We start from the raw sequence: 21,516 nt of genomic DNA on the forward strand, positions 1-21,516 counted from the left end.
CAGAAAAAGTTTATTGACATCTGGGCTATGTATTAAGAGAGGTTTTTCTAGATTCCTTTACCCTCCTTTAACATATGACAGGATATTCCCAGATGAATCCACACTTAAGAGTTCTGTCACTGAACACGTTTATGTGCCATATGCACAGTGAGGCCAAACAAACTAAAACATCGAAGTTTGGAGCAGAGAAAGGTTTACTGCAGAGCCATGCAAGGAGATGCATGGCTAGTGTCCAAAAACCCCTGAACTCCTTGAAGGGTTTCAGCAAAGCATTTTTAAAGGCCAAGTGGGGCAGGGGAGTTACAGGGTATGTGACCAGCTCATGCACAATTCTCTGGTTGATGTTGAGGTAACAGGGAGGTTGACTTTATCAGTCCTTAGCTGCCAGTAGGTCTGGGGGTACGTCCTCATGATCATCAAGTAGTTATTTCTTCCATTTGGTGGGGGTTTTCAGCACCTGAAAAACTGGAGAAATATGCATGAGACACTATTATCTGGGTATATCAGAGAGGAGCTACAGCAGAGGATATGGGGGAGGGGATCTGTCCTGGGAACGCCTGATAGGGTCCTGCTCAGTTAAACTGTACTATAAAAAAATACCATTTATGGGTTTCTGGTTCTGCATGTAAGGATCTTGGAAGTCACCATTCCATCCTAACAAGAAGTACAAAGAAGAAAAGGCTGAAAAATGAGCAACTCTTCTAGGATCCCTAACAGACAAGAAGGCACAGGGAAAAGAGCAGGCATCAATCTTGGAGAGACAGACAGGTGAATATAGGGAGTCACAGCTTAACAGAACAAAGAATGTAAACCCGGTATAGTAATAAAGGAGAGAAAACTGAATTATATAAAACGCTCAATTAAAACCATGAAAGGCAGAAAAATAGTGAAAGGCAGAAATAGGAACAAAGAACAAGGGCAGAGAGACGAGAGGAAGATGGTGGAAGAGTAAGACACGGAGATCACCTTCCTCCCCACAGATACACCAGAAATTCCTCTACACGTGGAACAACTCCTACAGGACACCTACTGAATGCTGGCAGAAGACCTCACACCTCCCAAAAGGCAAGAAACTCCCCATGTACCAGGGTAGGTCAAAAGAAACAAGAATAAACAGAGGCAAAAGGATAGGGACGGGACCTGCAGCAGTGGGAGGAAGCCATGAAGGAGGAAAGGTTTCCACACACTAGGAAGCCCTGTCACGGGCGGAGACTGCGGGTGGCGGAGGGGGAAAGCTTCGGAGTAGCGGAGGAGAGCACAGCAACAGGGGGCGGAGGGCAAAGCGGACAGATTCCCGCACAGAGGATCGTTGCCGACCTGGCACTCACCAGCCTGACAGGCTTGTCTGCTCCCACGCTGGGGTGTGCGGGGCTGGGAGCTGAGGCTCGGGCTTCAGTCAGAGCGCAGGGAGAGGACTGGGGTTGGTGGCGTGAACACAACCTGCAAGGGGTTAGTGCACCACAGCTAGCCGGGAGGGAGTCCTGGAAAAGTCTGGACCTGCCGAAGAGGCGAGACAATTTTTCTTCCCTCTTTGTTTCCTGGTGCGTGAGTAGAGGGGATTAAGAGCCCTGCTTAAAGGAGCTGCAGAGACGGGAGCGAGCCATGGCTAAAAAAAGTGCGGACCACAGAGACGGGCATAAGACGCTAAGGCTGCTGCTGCCGCCAACAAGAAGCCTGTGTGTGAGCAAAGGTCACTATCCACAACCCCACTTCCGTGAAGCCTGTGCAGCTTGCCACTGCCAGGGTCCCGGGATCCAGGGACAACTTCCCCGGGAGAATGCACGGCGCTCCTCAGGCTGGTGCAATGTCATGCTGGACTCTGCTGCTGCAGGCTCGCCCTGCATCCGTACCTCTCCCTGCCCCAGGCCTGAGTGAGCCAGAGTCCCGGAAGCAGCGGCTCCTTTAACCCTGTCCTGCCTGAGCAAAGAACAGACGCCCTCAGGCGACCTAAACGCAGAGGCAGGGACAATTCCAAAGCTGAGCCCCGGGAACTGTGAGAACAAAGAAGAGAAAGGGAAATCTCTCCCAGGAGCCTCAGAAGCAGTGGATTGAAGCTCCCCAATCAACCTGATGTACCCTGCATCTGTGGAATACATGAATAGACAACAAATCATCCCAAATTGAGGACGTGGACTTTGAGAGAAAGATTTATGATTTTTTCCCCTTTTCCTCTTTTTGTGAGTGTGTATTTGTATGCTTCTGTGTGAGATTTTGTCTGTATAGCTTTGTTTCAACCATTTGTCCTATGGTTCCATCCGTCCATTTTAATTTTTGTTTGTTTGTAATTTTTTCTTTTAATAATTTTTTTTTTTATTTTAATAACTTTATTTTATTTTATCTTACTTTATTTTATTTTACTTTATCTTATTTCTTTCTTTTCTGCCTTCCTTCCCTCCTTTATTCTTTCTTTCTTTCTTTCTACTTCTACTAATTCTTTCTTTCTACTTTTTCTCCCTTTCATTCTGAGCCATGTGGATGAAAGGCCCTTGGTGCTGAAGCCAGGAGTCAGTGCTGTGTCTCTGAGGCGGGAGACCCAAATTTAGGACACTGTTCTACAAAAGACCTCCCAGACCCACATAATATCAAAAGGCAAAAGTCTCCCAGAGATCTCCATCTCAACAACAGCACCCAGCTTCACTCAACGACCAGCAAACTACAGTGCTGGACACCCTATGACAAACAACTAGCAAGAGAGGAACACAACCCCACCCATTAGCAGAGAGGCTGCCTAAAATCATAATAACTCCACAGACACCCCAAAACACACCAACAGACGTGGAACTGCCAACCAGAAAGAAAAGATCCAGCCTCATCCACCATAACACAGGCACTAGTCCCCTCCACCAGGAAGCCTACACAACCCACTGAAGCAACTTTAGTCACAGGGGACAGACACCAAAAACAACGGGAACTACGAACCTGCAGCCTGCAAAAAGGAGACCCAAACACAGTAAGTTAAGCAAAATGAGAAGACAGAGAAACACACAGCAGATGAAGGAGCAAGGTAAAAACCCATCAGACCTAACAAATGTAGAGGAAATAAGCAGTCTACCAGAAAAAGAATTCAGAATAATGATAGTAAAGATATCCAAAATCTTGGAAATAGAATAGAGAAAATGCAAGAAACATTTAACAAGGACCTAGAGGAACTAAAGTGGAAACAAGCAATGATGAACAACACAATAAATGAAATGAAAAATACTCTAGAAGGGATCAATAGCAGAATAACTGAGGAAGAAGAACGGATAAGTGACCTGGAAGATAAAAAGGTGTAAATAACTACTGCAGAGCAGAATAAAGAAAAAGGAATGAAAAGAACTGAGGACAGTCTCAGAGACCTCTGGGACAACATTAAATGCACCAACATTCGAATTATAGGGGTTCAAGAAGAAGCAGAGAAAAAGAAAGGGCCTGAGAAAATATTTGAAGAGATTATAGTTGAAAACTTCCCTAACATGGGAAAGGAAATAGTTAGTCAAGTACAGGGAGCTCAGGGAGTCACATACAGGATAAATCCAAGGAGAAATATGCCAAGACACATATTAATCAAACTGTCAAAAATTAAACACAAAGAAAACATATTAAAAGCAGCAAGGGAAAAACAACAAATAACACACAAGGAAATCCTCATTAGGTTAACAGGAGAAGTTTCAACAGAAACTCTGCAAGCCACAAGGGACTGGCAGAACATATTTAAAGGGAAGAAGGAGAAAAATCTGCAGCCAAGATTACTCTAGCCAGCAAGGATCTCATTCAGATTTGATGGAAAAATTAAAACGTTTACAGACAAGCAAAAGCTGAGAGAGTTCAGCACCACCAAACCAGTTTTACAACAAACGCTAAAGGAACTTCTCTAGGCAAGAAACACAAGAGAAGGGAAACACCTACAATAACAAACCCAAAACAATTAAGAAAATGGGAATAGGAACATACATATTGATAATTACCTTAAATGTAAATGGACTAAATTCTCGCACCAAAAGACACAGATTGGATGAATGGATACAAAAACAAGACCCATATATATGCTGTCTACAAAGACCCACTTCAGACCTAGAGACACATACAGACTGAAAGTAAGGCAATGGAAAAAGATATTCCATGCAAATGGAAACCAAAAGAAAGCTGGAGTAGCAATTCTCATATCAGACAAAATAGATTTTAAAATAAGGACTATTAGAAGAGACAAAGAAGGACACTACATAATGATCAAGGGATCGATCAAGAAGAAGATATAACAATTGTAAATATTTACACACCCAACATAGGAGCACCTCAATACATAAGGCAAATACTAACAGCCATATAATGGGAAATTGACAGTAACACATTCATAGTAGGGGACTTTAACTCCCCTCTTTCACCAATGGACAGATCATCCAAAATGAAAATAAATAAGGAAACACAAGCTATAAATGATACATTAAACAAGATGGACATAATTGATATTATGGGATATTACATCCAAAAACTACATAATACAAATTCTTCTCAAGTGTTTATGGAACATTCTCCAGGATAGATCATATCTTGGGTCACAAATCAAGCCTTGGTAAATTTAAGGAAATTGAAAATGTATCAAGTATCTTTTCCGACCACAATGCTATGAGACTAGATATCAATTACAGGAAAAGTTCTGTAAAAAATACAAACACATGGAGGCTACACAATACACTACTTAATAATGAACTGATCACTGAAAAAGTCAAAGAGGAAATTAAAAAGAAATACCTAGAAACAAATGACAATGGAAACTCGATGACCCAAATTTTATGGGATGCCACAAAAGCCTTTCTAAGACGGAAGTTTATAGCAATACAATATTACCTTAAGAAACAGGAAACATCTCGAATAAACAACCTAACCTTGCACCTAAATCAAATAGAGAAAGAAGAACAAAAAATCCCCAAATTTAGCAGAAGGGATGAAATCATAAAATCAAATCAGAGATAAACGAGAAAAGAAATGAAGGAAATTTTAGCAAAGATCAATAAAATTAAAAGCTGGTTCTTTGTGAAGATAAACAAAATTGATAAGCCAGACTCATCAAGAAAAAAGGGAGAAGACACAAATCAACAAAATTAGAAATGAAAAAGTAGAAGTAACAACTGACACTGAAGAAATACAAAAGATCATGAGACACTACTACAAGCAACTCTATGCCAAAAAGGTGGACAACCTGGAAGAAATGGACAAATTCTTAGAAATGCACTACCTGCCAATACTGGATCAGGAAGAAATATAAAATATGAACAGACAAATCACAACAACTGAAATTTAAACTGTGATTAAAAATTTTCCAACAAACAATAGCCCAGGACAAGATGGCTCCACAGGCGAATTCTATCAAATATTTAGAGAAGAGCTAACACCTATCCTTCTCAAACTCTTCCAAAGTATAACAGAGGGAGGAACACTCCCAAATTCACTCTACAAGGTCACCATCACCTTGATACCAAAACCAGACAAGGATGTCACAAAGAAAGAAAACTACAGGCCAATATCACTGATGAACATAGAGGAAAAAATCCTCAACAAAATGCTAGCGAACATAATACAATGGCACATTAAAAGGACCATACACCATGATTAACTGGGTTTTATTCCAGGAACGCAATGATTCTTCAATATATGCAAATCACTCAATGTGATACAACATATTAACAAACTGAAGGAGAAAAACCATATGATCATCTCAATAGATGCAGAGAAAGCTTTTGACAAAATTCAAAACCCAGTTATGATAAAATCCCTGCAGAAAGTAGGCATAGAGAGAACTTTCCTCAAAATAATAAAGGCGATATGTGACAAACCCACTGCCAACATTGTCCTCAAAGATGAAAACCTGAAACCATTTCCACTACGATCAGGAACAAGAAAAGGTTGCCCACTCTCACCACTCTTATTCAACATAGCTTTGGAAGTTTTAGCCACAGCAATCAGAGAAGAAAAGGAAATAAAAGGAATCCAAATCAGAAAAGAAGAAGTAAAGCTGTCACTCTTTGCAGATGACACAATACAATACATACAGAATCCTAAAGATGTTACCAGAAAACTACTAGAGCTAATCAATGATTTTGGTAAAGTACCAGGATACAAAATTAATGCACAGAAATCTCTGGCATTCCTATACACTAATGATGAAAAATCTGAAAGTGAAATCAATAAAACACTCCCATTTACCACTGCAACAAAATGAATAAAATATCTAGGAATAAACCTACCTAAGGAGACAAAAGACCTGTATGGAGAAAATAATAAGACACTGATGAAAGAAATTAAAGATGATACAAATAGATGGACAGATATATCATGTTTTTGGATTGGAAGAATCAACATTGTGAAAATGACTCTACTACCCAAAACAATCTACAGATTCAATGCAATCCCTATCAAACTACCAGTGGCATTTTTCACAGAACTAGAACAAAAAATTTCACAATTTGCTTGGAAAAACAAAAGCCCCCAAATAGCCAAAGCAATCTTGAGAACGAAAAACAGAGCTGGAGGAATCAGGCTCCCTGACTTCAGACTATACTACAAAGCTACAGGAATCAAGACAGTATGGTACTGGCACAAAAACAGAAAGATAGATCAGTGGAACAGGATAGAAAGCCCAGAGATAAACCCACACACATATGGTCACCTTATCTTTGATAAAGGAGGCAGGAATATACAGTGGAGAAAGGACAGCCTCTTCAATAATTGGTGCTGGGAAACTGGACAGGTACATGTAAAATCATGAGATTAGATCACGCCCTAACCCCATACACAAAAATAAGCTCAAAATGAATTAAAGACCAAAATTTAGGGCCAGAAACTATCAAACTCTTAGAAGAAAACATAGGCAGAACACTCTATGATATGAATCATAGCAAGATCCTTTTTGAGCCACCTCCTACAGAAATGGAAATAAAAACAAAAATAAACAAATGGGACTTAATGAAACTTCAAAGCTTTTGCACAGCAAAGGAAACCATAAACAAGACCAAAAGACAACCCTCAGAATGGGAGAAAATATTTGCAAATGAAGCAGCTGACAAAGGATTAATCTCCAAAATTTACAAGCAGCTCATGCAGCTCAATAACAAAAAAAACCCCAAACAACCCAATCCAAAAATGGGCAGAATGCCTATATAGACACTTCTCCAAAGAAGATAAACAGGCTGCCAATAAACACCTGAAATAATGCTCAACCTCATTAATCATTAGAGAAATGCAAATCAAATCTACAATGAGATATCATCTCACACCTGTCAGAATGGCAATCATCAAAGAATCCAGAAACAATAAATGCCAGAGAGGGTGTGGAGAAAAGGGAACACTCTTGCACTGCTAGTGGGAATGTGAATTGGTATGGCCACTATGGAGAACAGTATGGAGGTTCCTTAAAAAACTAAAAATAGAACTACAATATGACCTTGCAATCCCACTACTGGGCATATACCCTGAGAAAACCATAATTCAAAAAGAGTCATGTACCAAAATGTTCATTGCAGCTCTGTTTACAATAGCCCAGAGATGGAAGCAACCTAAGTGTCCATCATCGGATGTATGGATAAAGATGATGTGGCACATATATAAAATGGAATATTACTCAGCCATTAAAAGAAACGAAATTGAGTTATTTGTAGTGAGGTGGATGAAACTAGAGTCTGTCATACAGAGTGAAGTAAGTCAGAAAGAGAAAAACAAATACCATATGCTAACATATATATGTGGAGTCTAAGAAGAAAAAAAAAAGTCATGAAAAACCTCAGGGTAAGACGGGAATAAAGACACAGACCTACTAGAGAATGGACTTGAGAATGTGGGAAGGGCCAAGGGTAAGCTCTGACAAAATGAGAGAGTGGCATGGACATATATACACTACCAAATATAAAATAGATAGCTAGTGGGAAGCAGCTGCGTAGCACAGGGAGACCAGCATCGTGCTTTGTGACCACCTAGAGGGGTGGGATAGGGAGGGTGGGAGTGAGGGAGATGCAAGGGGAAGAGATATGGGAACATATGTATATGTATAACTGATTCACTTTTTATAAAGCAGAAACTAAGACACCATTGTAAAGCAATCATACTCCAATAAAGATGTAAAAAAAAAAGAACAAAGGCAACAAATAGAGAACAGTAACAAATATGTTAGATATTAATCCAACTATATTAGTAATCATTTTGAATGTCAATGGTCTAAATGTAAAAATTAAAAGACAGATATTTTCAGAGTGGATTAGAAAACAAGACTCCACTATATGTTGTGTAGAAGAAACCCATTTTATATATATCAACACATAGACATTAAAAGTAAATGGATTGGGCTTCCCTGGTAGTGCAGTGGTTGAGAGTCTGCCTGCTGAAGCAAGGGACATGGGGTCGTGTCCTGGTCTGGGAAAATCCCATATGCCGCAGAGCGGCTGGGCCCGTGAGCTATGGTCACTGAATCTGCACGTCCAGAGCCTGTTGCTCCACAACGGGAGAGGCCACAACAGTGAGAGGCCTGTGTACCGCAAAAAAAAAAAAAAAAAAAAAAAAAAAAAAAAAAAAGTCAAAAAGCAAATGGATGGAGAGAAATAGACTATGCTAAAACTAATCAAAAGAAAGTAAGAGTAGCTATAGTAATTTCAGATACAGCCTTCTTCAAAGCAAGGAAATTTATCAGGAATAAATAAGGGCATTACATAATGGTAATGATTACAAATAATAAAGGGGTCAATTCTCCAAGATATAAAAATCCTTAATGTGTATACAGATAACGGTGATGACTTTTTCCACAACTAAGGCACAATCCATGGAAGAAATAATTGATAAGCTGGAATTTATTAAAATTTAAAACATCTGCTCTGTGAGAAACAATGTCAAGAGTGTTATCCAAAATATGAAAAGAATGCTTAAAACTCAACAATAAAAAAACAATAATCCACTTTTAAAAATGAGCCAAAGACCTTAACAGACACTTCACCCAAGAAGAAGTTACACAAGTCAAATAAGCATCTGAAAAGTTGTTACACATCATATGTCATCTAGGAAATGCAAGTGAAAACAATCATGAGATACAATTACAAACCTATTAGAACAGCCAAAATCTGGAACCCTGACGACACCAAACACTGGTGACGACTTGGACCAACAGGAACTTTCATTCATTGTTGGTGGGAATGCAAAATGGTACAGCCACTTTGGAAGACAGCTTGGTGTTTCTTATAAAACTAAACATACTCTTACCAAGTGATCCAGCAGTCTCATTCCTTGGTATTTACCCAAAAGAGTTGAAAAATTATGTCCACAGAAACATGCACCATGCACTAGTATGTTTATAGCAGCTTAACTCATAATTGCCAAAACTTAGAGGCAAACAACACGTCCTTCAATAAGTGAAGGGATAAATAACGTTATTCAGCACTAAAAATTAATGTGTTATTGCATCATGAAAAGATATGGAGAAACTTTAATTGCATATTACTAAGTGAACGAAGCCAATCTGTTAGGGCTCATAGTGTATGATTCCAACTACATGACATTCTGGAAAAGGCAAAACTACAGGGATAGTAAAATGATAAGTGGTTGCCAGGAGTCGGTGATGGAGGGAGGGATGAATAGGAAGAGCACAGGGAGGTTTTAGGGCAGTGAAAGTATTTTGTATGATACTATAATGCTGGATACATGTCATTATACATTTGTATAAACCCACTGAATGTACAACACCAAGAGTAAAGCCCAAGGTAAACTATGAACTTTGAGTGACTATGATGTCAGTGTAACTTCATCTATTGTAACAAATGTACCATGCTGGTGGATGACATTGATAATGGGGAGGCTATGCATTTGTGGGAGGAAGGGCGTATAGGGAAATTTCATAACTTTGTCTCAATGTTGCTGTGAATCTAAAACTACCCTACAAATGAAGTCTTAAATAATATTATGTCTTTTTAGGACAATGTAACCTTAAAGCTTAATGCTTAATGATAGAGGACATGATTTAGGAAAATAGAAAAAAACAATAAAACAAACAAACAAACAAACAAAAAATCAACCCATCCTTTTTCCTAATCACCTGGAACACTATAAAGGAAAAGGAAGAAAAAGAGTAAATTTATGAGTTTGTGCAATTCCACTCCTGGGTACATATCTGAAAAAAACAAAACAAAACAAAACTAATTCGAAAAGATACATATACTCCAATTTTCATAGCAGCATTATTTACAGTAGCCAATATATGGAAGAAACTTAAGGGTCCATCCACAGATGAATGGATAAAGAAGATGTGTGTGTGTGTGTGTGTGTGTGTGTGTGTGTGTGTGTATATATATATATATATATACACACACACACACACACACTGGTATACTGCTCAGCTATAAAAAAATAATGAAATTTTGCCATTGGCAGCAATGTAGATGGACTTGACATTATGCTAAGTGAAATAAATCAGACAGAGAATCTGTATGATATTACTTATATGTGAAATATTAAAAATACAGCAAACTAGTAAATATAACAAAAACAGACTCACAAATATAGAGAACAAACTAGTGGTAACAAGTGGGGAGAGGGAAGGGAGGAGGGACAATATAAGGGTAGGGGATTAAGAGGTACAGACTATTAGGTATAAAATAAGCTACAAGGATATATTGTACAACACAGGGCATATAGCAAATATTTTATAGTAACTATAAATGGAACATAACTTTTAAAAATTGTGAATCATTATATTGTACACCTATAATGTATATATTATACATCAACTAAATAAAACTTTAAATTAAATAAATTTAAATTTTAAATAAATAAATAAAAATTTAAAAAGTTAAGCTGCAAATATTTTCTGCTGCTGTTTACAAAACATACTTTTACAGATCTACATTTCTAAGGGGAAAGGGTAACTGATAACATAGTTAAATAGTAAATACACATTCACTGAAGTCATTTAAGCTGTGACTAAAGTATTTTTTTTTAATATCCAGTTGTTTTACCTTTTAAAAATCAGTATTTCTTGATGACAAAGGTGACACTGTTGACCCACAATCATAGGGTTGGGATTTGAGTTATTTCCAGTTGACCAGTGGCACACCTGTCCAATGAATAAAGAAACTGGGCTAGTTAAGTGACTGTGAAGGGGTGCATTTATTATGTACAACCTGTGGTTTCATTGTTGCTTGTTCAGGAGTAGCAAAAAAACAACAGACCAGGCTTGAGATGTATTAGGGGAGATCAAATGTACCCACTTTAAGCAATTAGAAAACAAAGTATTATGTAGGTCAGGGCAAATCACAATGTTTTTAGGGGCCAGGTAGTTAACATAAATGTGCGAATGAGACCATATATAAATAAAATTATATCATGAAGACTTTGGAATTTCGAATATAATCTCCTCTTAAGGTTTTCAAATTCAATTTAAAATAAAATGTTTGAAAGCCAAACAAAATAATTTTGCAGCCAGATTTGACCTTCATTGGCTGTTTGCTGTCAAAGTTTGAATGGAAATATAAAAACTTCTTCTGGCTACTCAGGGCTTCAAAATATACCGATTTCTTAGAGTCATCACAACCCATGATTTGGCCCTTAGCTTTGCAGACCTAGGGTCTTGATTCTTTCTGATTACCATGTTGATCAATTTATATGACTGAATCAAATACATCATACTCATAATATTGGGTTGGCCAAAATGTTCGTTCGGGTTTTCATAACATCTTATGGAATAACCTGAATGAACTTTTTGGCCAAACCTATATAGTAAATCAGGATGTCATTGTACTGGTGTCAACAACAGAATACATATTTGCAGTGGTCAAAATTATGCAATACATCAACTCCTTAACCAATGTACTTGGGAAGCTAAATTAATCATAATAGCAAAATAATTGTTGCTAGTGAGGGACATGTCACCCAAGCTGTGGACCAGCCTGATTAATAATTATTGCCTATAAATAAGGATAGCTTTTAGTAGCTGAGCTACTTTTGCCTAGCAGCTACAGCATCTCCTCCATGGGCTTTATGTTTATGACTAATGCCTAATTCTCATTATTTAGGTCCCTTTTTTATTAGCTTCATACATTTCATTCAGTTTTTGCTATCTTTCCTATCAGTAGAACATCAACTACAAATGAAGAATTTAATTATATATTTATTTATTATATATAGTATATATGTGTACATAAGTATTCACTTTGTATATAATTGTGTATGCATATATATGCTTTTAGTTTAAATACATTTCATTATTAGCTATATTAAGGTCTTGAAGACAACCTTTTAATCACTTCTATTAGAATTTACTATCTCAACTCTCCTCAGTAATAAGTTAGATTTCAATTAGAGATAACAATTGATAACAATTATAGATGAAAAACTCCACAGTATGCATCAGACTGGCTGGAGAGAAAAATGCCTACAGAGAATAGAAAACATGCTCCTACCTGAGAATAAAAGGGAGAGGGCTCAGGATATTAAAGAAGGTCTACAGAGGAAATATGACGGTTGTCAAACTGCAGCTGATGATTCTTAAGATGGTGCATCTGTGGTGCTTTCAGACTATAATTCTATACTCCTGAGCCAATAAAATCTGTCAAAATCAGCAATAGATGGCCCATTACGGGTATTCATTAGATTTCCTTCTGCCTCCCACATCACCCTTCCCACTGTTTTCATCTACATTATCTAACTCTGAGCCCTGGTTCCTACTTTAGCACAGGTACCAGGTTTCAGGCTCCTAACTCCCAAGTTGGGTGGTAGCAATCACCTTTTCCCATGCAACCAACTGTTATATAATATGCCCTCTTTCACTGGGACTTAATATGCCTGGATTGAAGCTTGAGTTCTCCCTGATTCCAACCAGCACATCATAGCACTATTTCTCCACCAAGTCCATTGTTCAAGAAACAACCATATTGACCCGTGTGAACTAAATACATAAAAGATGAGGAAATGTAAATGGGCACATCTTTTTTTCCCCTCAGGTATCAGCTTTGTTTTAGATTGATAGTTTTCAAAGATGGCTCAAGAATAACCTGCATCAGAATCAATTGGGCTGTTTGTTTAAAATCCATATTTCTGGGCCATACTCCAGACCTATTATATCGAAATACGTAAGTAGTGGGGTCCAGAAATCTGTATTTCACACCAAGAATCCAGGTTATGCTGATGCATACAAAAGTTTAGAAAATATTATGTTGTGACATCTTCTGTAATTTCAAATTTTCTCAGTAGATGGTGTTATCTAACCATTTTTCTGTGTATTTGCATCATCATATTAACAATTTGCTATCTGTATCAAGAGGTGGAAAATTCTGTCTCTCCATTTTTGTTTGATAAATTTACCTTTTCTTAGTCATACACATACTATTCTCTCAAGAGACACAACACACAAAGTGTAAAATGGAGATGTTGTCCAAAGTTAGGAGAATGGGTAACTAGATTAGGGGTTGGCAAAAGTTTTCTTTTTTTTATTATTATTAGTTTCTGCTTTATAACAAAGTGAATCAGTCATACATATGCATCTGCTCCCAAATCCCTTCCCTCCTGCATCTCCCTCCCTCCCACCCTCCCCATCCCACCCCTCCAGGCGGTCACAAAGCACCAAGACGATCTCCCTGTGCTATGCGGCTGCTTCCCACTATCTATCTACCTTACGTTTGGTAGTGTATATATGTCCATGCCTCTCTTTCTCTTTGTCACAGCTTACGCTTCCCCCTCCCCATATCCTCAAGTCCATTCTCAAGTAGGTCTGTGTCTTTATTCCTGTTTTACCCCTAGGTTCTTCATGACATTTTTTTTCTTAAATTCCATATATATGTGTTAGCATATGGTATTTGTCTTTCTCTTTCTGACTTACTTCACTCTGTATGGCAGACTCTAGGTCTATCCACCTCATTACAAATAGCTCAGTTTCGTTTCTTTTTATGGCTGAGTAATATTCCATTGTATATATGTGCCACATCTTCTTTATCCATTCATCCGATGATGGACACTTAGGTTGTTTCCAGCTCCGGGCTATTGTAAATAGAGCTGCTATGAACATTTTGGTACATGTCTCTTTTTGAATTATGGTTTTCTCAGGGTATATGCCTAGTAGTGGGATTGCTGGGTCATATGGTAGTTCTATTTTTAGTTTTTTAAGGAACCTCCATACTGTTCTCCATAGTGGCTGTACCAATTCACATTCCCACCAGCAGTGCAAGAGTGTTCCCTTTTCTCCACACCCTCTCCAGCATTTATTGTTTCTAGATTTCTTGATGATGGCCATTCTGACTGGTGTGAGATGATATCTCATTGTAGTTTTGATTTGCATTTCTCTAATGATTAATGATGTTGAGCATTCTTTCATGTGTTTGTTGGCAGTCTGTATATCTTCTTTGGAGAAATGCCTATTTAAGTCTTCTGGCCATTTTTGGATTGGGTTGTTTGTTTTTTTTCTGTTGAGCTGCATGAGCTGCTTATAAATTTTGGAGATTAATCCTTTGTCAGTAGCTTCATTTGCAAATATTTTCTCCCATTCTGAGGGTTGTCTTTTGGTCTTGTTTATGGTTTCCTTTGCTTTGCAAAAGCTTTTAAGTTTCATTAGGCCCCATGTGTTTATCTTTGGTTCTATTTCCATTTCTCCAGGAGGTGGGTCCAAAAGGATCTTGCTGTGATTTATGTCATAGACTGTTCTGCCTATGTTTCCTCTAAGAGTTTGATAGTTTCTGGCCTTACATTTAGGTCTTTAATCCATTTTGAGCTTATTTTTGTGTATGGTGTCAGGGAATGATCTAATCTCATACTTTTACATGTCCCTGTCCAGTTTTCCCAGCACCAATTATTGAAGAGTCTGTCCTTTCTCCACAGTACATTCCTGCCTCCTTTATCAAAGATAAGGTGTCCATATGTGCGTGGGTTTATCTCTGGACTTTCTATCCTGTTCCACTGATGTATCTTTCTGTTTTCGTGCCAGTACCACACTGTCTTGATTACTGTAGCTTTGTAGTATAGTCTGAAGTCAGGGAGCTTGATTCCTCCAGCTCCATTTTTCATTCTCAAGATTGCTTTTGCTATTCGGGGTCTTTTGTGTTTCCATACAAATTGTGAAATTTTTTGTTCTAGTTCTGTGAAAAATGCCACTGGTTTGACAGGGATTGCATTGAATCTGTAGATTGCTTTGGGTAGTAGAGCCATTTTCACAATATTGATTCTTCCAATCCAGGAGCATGGTACATCTCTCCATCTATTTGTATCATCTTTAATTTCTTTCATCAGTGTCTTATAATTTTCTCCATACAGGTCTTTTGTCTCCTTAGGTAGGTTTATTCCTAGATATTTTATTCTTTGTGTTGCAGTGGTAAATGTGAGTGTTTTCTTGATTTCACTTTCAGACTTTTCATCATTAGTGTACAGGTATGCTAGAGATTTCTGTGCATTAATTTTGTATCCTGCTACTTTACCAAATTCATTGATTAGCTCGAGTAGTTTTCTGGTAGCATCTTTAGGATTCTCTATGTATAGTATCATGTCATCTGCAAACAGTGACAACTTTACTTCTTCTTTTCCAATTTGGATTCCTTTTATTTCCTTTTCTTCTCTGATTGCTGTGGCTAAAACTTACAAAACTAAGTTGAATAAGAGTGGTGAGAGTGGGCAGCCTTGTCTTCTTCCTTATCTTAGTGGAAATGGTTTCAGCTTTTCACCATTGAGGATGATATTGGTTTTGGGTTTGTCATATATGGCCTTTATTATATTGAGGAAAGTTCCCTCTATGCCTACTTTCTGCAGGGTTTTTATCATAAATGGGTGTTGAATTTTGTTGAAAGCTTTTTCTGCATCTATCGAGATGATCATATGGTTTTTCTCCTTCAACTTGTTAATATGGTGTATCACATTGATTGATTTGCGTATACTGAAGAATCCTTGCATTCCTGGAATAAACCCCACTTGATCATGGTGTATGATCCTTTTAATGTGCTGTTGGATTCTGTTTGCTAGTATTTTGTTGAGGATTTTTGCATCTATGCTCAACAGTGATATTGGCCTCTAGGTCTATTTCTTTGTGACATCCTTGCCTGGTTTTGGTATCAAGGTGATGATGGCCTCATAGAACGAGTTTGGGAGTGTTCCTCCCTCTGCTATATTTTGGAACAGTTTGAGAAGGATAGGTGTTAGCTCTTCTCTAAATGTTTGATAGAATTCACCTGTGAAGCCATCTGGTCCTGGGCTTTTGTTTGTTGGAAGATTTTTAATCACAGTTTCAATTTCAGTGCTTGTGATTGGTCTGTTCATATTTTCTATTTCTTCCTGATTCAGGCTCAGAAGGTTGTGATTTTCTAAGAATTTGTCCATTTCTTCCCGGTTGTCCATTTTTTTGGCATAGAGTTGCTTGTAGTAATCTCTCATGATCTTTTGTATTTCTGCAGTGTCATTTGTTACTTCTCCTTTTTCATTTCTAATTCTATTGATTTGAGTCTTCTCCCTTTTTTTCTTGATGAGTCTGGTTAATGGTTTGTCTATTTTGTTTATCTTCTCAAAGAACCAGCTTTTAGTTTGGTTGATCTTTGCTATCATTTCCTTCATTTCTTTTTCATTTATTTCTGATCTAATCTTTATGATTTCTTTCCTTCTGCTAACTTTGGGGGATTTTTGTTCTTCTTTCTCTAATTGCTTTAGGTGCAGGGTCAGGTTGTTTACTCAAGATGTTTCCTGTTTCTTAAGGTGGGATTGTATTGTTATAAGCTTCCCCCTTAGAACTGCTTTTGCTGTGTCCCATGGGTTTTGGGTCGTCGTGTCTCCACTGTCATTTGTTTCTAGGTATTTTTTTATTTCCTCTTTGATTTCTTCAGTGATCACTTCGTTATTGAGTAGTGTATTGTTTAGCCTCCATGTGTTTGTATTTTTTACAGATCTTTTTCCTGTAATTGATGTCTAGTCTTATAGCATTGTGGTCAGAAAAAATACTTGATACAATTTCAATTTTCTTAAATTTACCAAGGCTTTATTTGTGACCCAAGATATGATCTATCCTGGAGAATGTTCCATGAGCACTTGAGAAAAATGTGTATTCTGTTGTTTTTGGATGGAATGTCCTATAAATATCAATTAAGTCCATCTTGTTTAATGTATCATTTAAAGCTTGTGTTTCCTTATTTATTTTCATTTTGGATGATCTGTCCATTGGTGAAAGTGGGGTGTTAAAGTCCCCTACTATGATTGTGTTACTGTCGATTTCCCCTTTTATGGCTGTGAGTATTTGCCTTATGTATTGAGGTGCTCCTATGTTGGGTGCATAAATATTTACAATTGTTATATCTTCTTCTTGGATCGATCCCTTTATCGTTATGTAGTGTCCTTCTTTGTCTCTTCTAATAGTCTCTATTTTAAAGTCTATTTTGTCTGATATAAGAATTGCTACTCCAGCTTTCTTTTGATTTCCATTTGCATGGAATATCTTTTTCCATCCCCTTACTTTCAATCTGTATGTGTCTCTAGGTCTGAAGTGGGTCTCTTGTAGTCAGCATATATATGGGTCTTGTTTTTGTATCCTCTCAGCCAATCTGTGTCTTTTGGTGGGAGCATTTAGTCCATTTACTTTTAAGGTAATTATTGACATGTATGTTCCTATTCCCATTTCCTTAATTGTTTTGTGTTTGTTATTGTAGGTATTTTCCTTCTGTTGTGTTTCTTGCCTAGAGAAGTTCCTTTAGCATTTGTTGTAAAGCTGGTTTGGGGGTGCTGAACTCTCTCAGCCTTTGCTTGTCTGTAAAGCTTTTAATTTCTCCATCAAATCTGAATGAGATCCTTGCTGGGTAGAGTAATCTTGGTTGCAGGTTTTTCTCCTTCATCACTTTAATTATGTGCTGCCACTCGCTTCTGGCTTGTAGAGTTTCTGCTGAGAGATCAGCTGTTAACCGTATGGCGATTCCCTTGTGTGTTATTGGTTGTTTTTCCCTTGCTGCTTTTAATATGATTTCTTTGTGTTTAATTTTTGACAGTTCGATTAATATGTGTCTTGGCGTATTTCTCCTTGGATTTATTCTGTATGGGACTCTCTGTGCCTCGTGGACTTGATTAACTATTTCCTTTCCTATATTAGGGAAGTTTTCAACTATAATCTCTTCAAATATTTTCTCAGTCCCTTTCTTTTTCTCTTCTTCTTCTGGAACCCCTATAATTCGAGTGTTGGTACATTTAATGTTGTCCCAGAGGTCTCTGAGACTGTCCTCTGTTCTTTTCATAATTGTTTCTTTATTTTGCTCTGCAGCAGTTATTTCCACTATTTTAACTTCCACCTCACTTATCTGTTCTTCTGCCTCAGTTATTCTGCTATTGATCCCATCTAGAGTATTTTTCATTTCATTTATTGTGTTTTTAATCGATGCTTGATTCATCTTTAGTTCTTCTAGGTCCTTGTTAACTGTTTCTTGCATTTTGTCTATTCTATTTCCAAGATTTTGGATCTTGGAAATAGAATCTTGGATCATCTTTACAGTTATTCTGAATTCTTTTTCAGGTAGACTGCCTATTACCTCTTCATTTGTTAGGTTTGGTAGGTTTTTATCTTGCTCCTTCACCTGCTGTGTGTTTTTCTGTCTTCTCATTTTGCTTATCTTACTGTGTTTGGGGTTTCCTTTTTGCAGGCTGCAGATTCGTAGTTCCCATTGTTTTTGGTGTCTGTCCCCAGTGGCTAAGGTTGTTTCAGTAGGTTGTGTAGGCTTCCTGGTGGGGGGGACTAGTGCCTGTGTTCTGGTGGTTGAGGCTCGATCTTGTCTTTCTGGTGGACAAGTCCACGTCTGGTGGTGTGTTTTGAGGTGCCTGTGGCCTTATTATATTTTTAGGCAGCCTCTCTGCTAATGGGTGGGGTTTTGTTCCTGTCTTGCTAGTTGCTTGGCATAGGGTGACTCACACTGTAACTTGCTGGTTGTTGACTGAAGCTGGGTGCTGGTGTTGAGATGGAGATCTCTGGGAGATTTTCGCTGCTTGATATTATGTGGAGCTGGGAGGTCTCTGGTGGATCCGTGTCCTGAACTTGGCTCTCCCACTTCAGAGGCACAGCACTGACTCCTGGCTGCAGCACCAAGAGCCTTTCATCTACCCGGCTCAGAATAAAAGGGAGAAAATGTTGAAAGAAAGAATTAGTAGAAGAAAGAAAGAGAGAGAGAAAGAAAGGAAGAAGGAAAGGAAGGAAGCAAGGAAGGAAGAAAGGAGGGAGGGAGGAAGGACGGAAAGAAAGAAAGGAAGAAAGAAAGGAGGGAGGGAGGAAGGAAAGAAAGAAAGAAAGAAAGAAAGAAAGAAAGAAAGAAAGAAAGAAAGAAAGAAAGAAAGACAGGAGGATGGGAGGGAGGAATGGAGGAAAGAAAAAGAAAGAGTGAAAGGAAGAAGGGAGGGAGGGAGGGAGGAAGGAAAGAAAGAAAGAAAGAAAGAACGAAAGAGAGGATGGAGCGAGGGAGGGAGCAAGGACAGAAAGAAAGAAAGAAAGAAAGGAGGGAGGGAGGAAGGAAAGAAAGAAAGAAAGAAAGACAGGAGGGTGGGAGGGAGGAAGGGAGGAAACAAAAAGAAAGAGTGAAAGGAAGAAAGGAGGGAGGGAGGAAGGAAGGAAGGAAAAAAAGAAAGAAAGAAAGAAAGAAAGAAAGAAAGAAAGAAAGAAAGAAAGAAAGAAAGAAAGAAAGAAAGGAAAAGAAAGACAGGAGGGAGGGAGGGAGGCAGGAAGGAAAGAAAAAGAGAGAGAAAGGAAGAAGGGAGGGAGGAAGGAAAGAAAGACAGACAGGAGGGAGGGAGGGAGGGAGGAATGACAGAAAGAAAGAAAGAAAGGAAGGAAGGAGGGAAGAAGGAAAGAATGAAAAAGCAAGAGTGAAAGGAAGAAGGGGGAGGGAGGGAGGAAGGAAAGAAATAAAGAAAGAAAGGAATTAAGAAAGGAAGAAAAATGGGAGGGAGGGAGGAAGGACGGAAAGAAAGAAAGAAAGAAAGAAAGGAGGGAGGGAGGAATGAAAGAAAGAAAGAAAGAAGGGAGAGAGGGAGGGTGGAAGGACGGAAAGAAAGAAAGAAAGAAAGGAGGAAGGGAGGGAGGAAGGAAAGAAAAAGAAAGTGAAAGGAAGAAGGGAGGGAGGGAGGAATGAAAGAAAGGAAGAAAGAAAGAGAGAAAGAGGCAGAGGGAGGGAGAGAGGAAGGGAAGGTAGGAAAAATAGAAAGAGAGAAGATACAGTAAAATAGAATAAAGTATAAAATATAGTAGCGTTATTAAAAATAAAAAAGTAATTATTGAAAAAAAAAGGACCGATAGAACCCTGGGACCTATGGTGGAAGCAAAGCTATACAGAGAAAATCTCACACAGAAGCATACACATACACATTCACAAAAGGAGAACAGGGGGACAAAAATCGAAAATCTTGCTCTCAAAGTCCACCTCCTTTATTTGGGATAATTCGTTGTAAAAAGAGGAAAAGGGAAAAAATCTTAAATCTTGTCCTCAAAGTCCACCTCCTCAATTTGGGATGATTTGCTGTCCATTCATGCACTCCACAGACGCAGGGCACATCAAGCGGACCTTGGAGCTTTAATCCGCTGCCTCCGAGGCTGCACAGAGAGATTTCCCTGTCTCTTCTCTGCTCTCACAGCTCCCAGGTCTCAGCCTTGGACCGGGCCCCGCCTCTGCGCGTAGGTCGCCGGAGGGCATCCGTTCTTCGCTCAGACAGGACGGGTTTAAAGGAGCCGCTGATTTGGGGGCTCTGGCTCACTCAGGCCGAGAGGAGGGAGGGGCAAGCAGTGCAGGGCAGGCCTGCGGCGGCAGAGGCCTGCGTGACATTACACCAGCCTGAGGTGCTCCGTGCGCTTTCCTGGGGAAGCCATCCCTGGGTCCAGGGACCCTGGCAGTGGTGGGCTGCACAGGCTCCCCGGAAGGGGGGGTGGACAGTGACCTGCGCTCACACACAGGCCTTGTGGTGGTGGCAGCAGCAGCCCCAGCATCCCACACCCGTCTCCGGGGACCGTGGCTTTAGCCGCGGCTCACGCCCGTCTCTGGAGCTCCTTTAAGCAGTGCTCTTAATGCCCTCTCCTCACGCACCAGGAAACAAAAGGGAAGAAAAAGTCTCTTGCCTCTTCGGCAGCTCCAGACTTTTTCCCCGGACTCCCTCTGGGCCAGCCGTGACGCACTAGACCCTTCAGGCTGTGTTCACGTTGCCAAACCCAGTCCTCTCCCTGTGCTCCGACTGAAGCCCAAGCCTCAGCTCCCAGCCCCGCCCGTCCCAGCGGCCTAGCAGACAAGCCTCTAGGGCTGGTGTGTGCCTGAGGGCACCGATCCTCTGTGCAGGAATCTCTCCGCTTTGCCCTCCACACCCCTGTTGCTGTGCTCTCCTCTGCTACTCCGAGGCTTTCCCCCTCCGCCACCCGCAGTCTCTGCCCATGAAGGGGCTTCTAGTGTGTGGAAGCCTTTCCTCCTTCACAGCTCCCTCCCACTGGTGCAGGTCCCTTCCCTATCCTTTTGTCTCTGTTTATTCTTTTTTCTTTTGCCCTACCCAGGTATGTGGGGCGTTTCTTGCCTTTTGGGGGATCTGAGGTCTTCTGTC

This window comes from Hyperoodon ampullatus, assembly GCF_949752795.1.
Source record: "Hyperoodon ampullatus genome assembly, chromosome: X".
Lineage (NCBI taxonomy): Eukaryota > Metazoa > Chordata > Mammalia > Artiodactyla > Ziphiidae > Hyperoodon > Hyperoodon ampullatus.